Here is a 3570-nt window from a genome sequence, read left to right as displayed (position 1 = left end):
CATAAATTTCTTGCTCAAGAATTTCCAGTTGTTCTAGAAATCCGAATAGGTCTATATTATGCAACTTATTCTCCCTCGTAGCCAGTTTTGATGTAGATTTAAGCCTTGCTTCGCTAATAGATTAACACAACTCTCCCACATTCTCCCTAGCCAAATGGAAAACTGGAGGTATTTTGTGAGCCTCTAACTTCCTTGCTTGGAATGGCAGAGGAAGACAAAAATCATAAAGTTCTCTGGATTTGGATTGGAGTTAATATTTTGACATTTGCAAAAGCTGCTTTCAGAAAAAAAAATATTGGTGAACTCCCAAGAACATAAATTATTGTTAGGAATCCTTTGACATTAATGGATGTCTGCCAAGGGTTAACTGGGTTAATAGCTATGTAAATGATGAAGATTTAAAAGCATGCAGACAACAGTGAATGCACCAGGGGTACAATATTAGCTGATGTAATTTTATTTAGTCAATGAACCCACGAAAAAAATGCAGATTTTTGCCAAGGAGGAAAATGACTGAGGCCCAGTTTTAACATGCTTAAATAAAAGACAATGAGGTCCCATTTCAAGGAGACTTTTCATATGAAGGAATCATTTTAAATATACAAATGATGTACATGTAAAAACAATGAAACTTGTTTTATTGCCTGCACTCAGGCCTTAGAGTCAGGTTAAAGAAACCTCAAAGGAAAACTTCTATAGAGGCACATAATGCACAATTACTCCTTGCCTCTGTGCTGGACTTCCCTTAAATATGTCACAACATTGATAGCTGTGGCAATGTACTATAAAATCCAAAAGCCCACGTTCCTTGCAAAAAGTGTGCATGCATGTTTGTGTTGATTAGTTCAGAAAATCAGTTTGATTTAAGCAGTCAGCTTGATATAAGAACAGGTTCAATCCATTTCAAACTTCCAAATAAACTCAGATCAAATCTTTGAATGGCATTTCATTCATTTCAGATAATCAACAGTCAATTGTGCATGCACAGAAAGCATCCTAAACTGCTTGAATAGATATGAATTGATTCATAATTAGTTCAAGATTGTCTAAGATTGATTCGGAGCATCACGTACTATATTTTATTTGTTTGTTTGATGAGAGAGAGGATCTGGGAACCACTGGAAGTTCTTGATATATGGAATACACTTGCAAGACTGAATCACTGAATTTGGCTTGGCTGGTATTCTCAGAGTTCAGTTATTGGCTATCTTGGGATGAACAATAGTGTCTCTGCAAACTAAAATGTAGATCAGTGGAAGAATCATAGGTTGGATTTGACCTGGGTTGGGAATGATTTGAAAATGAAATGGATGGTAAAATGGCAAAGCTTATATTTAAACTGGTATGTGTTTATGTACAAATGCACTCAGTTGGGCCATTGTGGAATATTTCGAAAACATTCAGAAATCAAAAGCTATAATTCTGGGGATTTCTCAAAGATACACAATGACTTTGGATAAAAAAAAATGTTAAAAGTTAAGAGACAGAACTATGTAACCTATTATATGCATTCTTTGAGAACTGCACTGAAATTACTTCTGGGAAAGCAATGGTGAACTGAAGATAACTCCACTGAGAGCAGAGCCAATAACTGTGGCAGAATACAGTTTCTTAGTGAACTCAAATTGCCTTCTAGGCAGGAATAGGCAGTCTAGGGCTTAAAACCTAAACATGATACAGAGAGGATCAGCCTGGCCCCTGCGCAAGGATGACACGCAAATTCGTGAAGCGTTCCATATTTTTAATGGACAGATTGACTTTAAAGATAAAAGAGAAAGAAGACTCAATGTATTTTAGAACATGGGATAATTTCTATCAATGACTAGAAACATGAGTTAGAGAGAAAGGAATGTGATATGTAACTTTGAATATATATTAGTAAGAAGAAGACTATCGAGCAATTAATTAACATATTGTTTATGATAATTAACTATTATCTATTATTTCTTCTTAAACACATGAACCCAGACATTATGCTGTTTGCTAAATATTGAGAATGTTATTTGGAAAAACCCCAACCCCAATCCCAACCCTAATCCTAACCTGAACCAAATCCCAATCCCAATCCCACTCCTACCTCATTCATAACCCTATAAAAACTAATAAAATTTATACAAAAAACCCCCCCTAAACACAGATCCTATTCCTATTTCAGTAGTATTGAAGCTCCCCAACCTGTTGAAATTCAATGTCAAATGCCTATATTTCACAGCTTTGGAGGAACAGGAAGGGAAAAAAATGTGTGTGTTCGTGTGCGTGCTATTTTTTTTTTTTTTTAAAGGGTGTTATGCCTCCACTAGACATACTGTGTATCACCCTTTTTTGAAGTTTTGTTAAAGCTTCCAAAACAGAAGCAAGCAATGATCATGAGTTAATAGTTTTGTTGTGTGCAAGGACTGGGAGGGCAAGGGGGGGGGGGGAGAGAAACCCTTCTCTTGTTAACAGGGCCACAATACTCTCCTTTGTCTTCCCATCTGCAAAAATGAGGCAGATTTTAGTCTGTTGTTCTGGTTGCTGCTATTCTGGCCGTCAAAGGTTTGGTGACATGTTTTTCATATTTGCCCATATCCCATAATGGTATAAAGTAAGCTGCATTGTATTCACAAAAATTGATACAGTTTCTTCACTGTGTAAGTGGTGCTCTGGAACAAGTAGCATCCCAGCCCTTCCGAGCACATCACAGCCATGTGGCCCTTGAAGGCTGCCTTTGAAGTAAAGAACAAGGCGGGAAAAACATTCCGAGGCTGGCTTCTGGGATTCTTTCCAGCTCCTTTATCAGCAAAGGCCCTAGGAGGCCTCTATTTACTTTGTGTAAAAAAGTAACATCTTGTGTCCGGGCATGTGTTTCTGCTTTGCCCTTGTGTTGCATCTGTGTGTGTTTGCATGCAAGTGTGCATTGGGAAGAGTGGGGTGGATTCTGGGAGGAGGGCTACAAGTGGAACCCATTGGCTAATCTGGACCACAACCTGACTGACTGTCCTATGGAGATGCATCAAGAGATTTTTTTCTGCAATGTTTTCCTCCGCAACTCTTGACATTTTCAAGCCCTTCCTTCCTTCCTTCCTTCCTTCCTTCCTTCCTTCCTTCCTTCCTTCTTTCCTTCCTTCCTTCCTTCCTTCCTTCCTTCCCTCCCTCCTCACATTACTCATAGCATATCTAGGATTAAAAAAAACTTCTCCTGTGCTGCAACCATCTGTTTTATGATGCCCGGTGAATACTTTAACATGCAGATGAAACACAGGCTGTTGTCAAGATGCTTTGGCAAAAGCAGGATCATATCAACAACAATACTGTCCCTGATGGTAAACTTCTTTGTTTCTCTAAACCTAGCCAAACAAGAAAATAAGGATAGGAGCCCTAAAATAGAAATTGTGAACACAATTCTTTCGCCTATTGTAATCAGTCAAACATTTTTGGAAGGAAAAAAATCCCACATTTTTCTACTGCAGTTTTTGTTGGGATTCAAGTTTTTTCCCTTTCTAAACACTGAGACGTTAGACATTTTTTCCATCAGTCCAATAAATGAAGACATGTTTCTGCATCTTTAAAAATTAGAAGCTAAGACCAAGA

At 37.9% G+C, this 3570-nt stretch overlaps 1 pseudogene; it reads left to right on the top strand.

Annotated features, from left to right (window-relative positions):
* Positions 1–1644: 1644 nt before the first annotated feature.
* On the top strand, positions 1645–1743 carry LOC114922794 (annotated as a pseudogene).
* The last annotated feature ends 1827 nt before the right edge of the window (positions 1744–3570 follow it).

Source organism: Protobothrops mucrosquamatus, unplaced genomic scaffold (assembly GCF_001527695.2).
Source record: "Protobothrops mucrosquamatus isolate PMUCROS unplaced genomic scaffold, P.Mucros_1.0 scaffold916, whole genome shotgun sequence".
NCBI classification, from domain to species: domain Eukaryota; kingdom Metazoa; phylum Chordata; class Lepidosauria; order Squamata; family Viperidae; genus Protobothrops; species Protobothrops mucrosquamatus.
The sequence above is the reverse complement of the archived record's forward strand: the minus strand, read 5'-3'. Positions and strand labels throughout refer to the sequence as shown.